The sequence below is a fragment of the Wasmannia auropunctata genome, unplaced genomic scaffold (genome assembly GCF_000956235.1).
Source record: "Wasmannia auropunctata unplaced genomic scaffold, wasmannia.A_1.0 LD336092.1, whole genome shotgun sequence".
NCBI classification, from domain to species: Eukaryota; Metazoa; Arthropoda; class Insecta; order Hymenoptera; family Formicidae; genus Wasmannia; species Wasmannia auropunctata.
The window spans coordinates 764,701-765,508 of NW_012026798.1; positions in this window are offsets into that span (position 1 = coordinate 764,701).

Genomic DNA, 808 nt, shown 5'->3' on the forward strand with positions numbered 1-808 from the left:
AACTGTCGAAATACGCGACGTGACCGTTTCTCTTCGCGTACGCCACCCAATGAGTACCGGGACCCGTCGCGTCGTCCAGATTCACGATACCGCTCTCGCATCGACGCGCGCCGCCACTCGGTAACGCGTTACGCATGAAAACGCCTCTGAAGTACGGTACGCGCGCGATCCGCGCTAGCCGGTCCAATTGCACGTCGGTAGTCGCACCCCTGGGCATCGTTAGCGTCTCTTTGACGTTTTTTTTTTCTTCCTTTTTTCGCCGCTACTGCTGTGCCCCGACCATATTTGTACGGGGCGAGATGCAGTCCCCGACCATATTTATACGGGGCGAGATGCAGTCCCCATCCGTGTCTGTACGGAGGTGCAGCCCCTGTCCTTCCATCGCGCGATTGTGACGCTGCAGCTCCTCGAGCTGATGTCGCGCGGCTTTGCTGGCGTTTACCGTTTTCGCCACGCTGGCCGCTCCGCCGATCAGGGAGCCGATCGCGCCCAGCGCGCCCAGAATCGGTAGCACGCCGCCTCGTTTCGCCGACGGAAGTACTCGTTTCTTCACCATTTTCCTCTTGCGCGTTTTCGCTTTCATACCCGATCTTGGTTTTGGCTTTCATGCCGATCTTGGTTTTGGCTTTCATCGCAGCCCAGACTGCAGCAGCTGCGGCTCTCTCACCCAGAGCCCGAAATCTCTCGCGACAACGCGTCCCAGGGCTCTCCTGGCGAGTAATCTCGTCCGCGTGTCTATCGGTGAGATCGCTGCTACGAGAATACGCGATATCGTGTTCGCGGCACGCCGCGTCCAATGGATTCACAC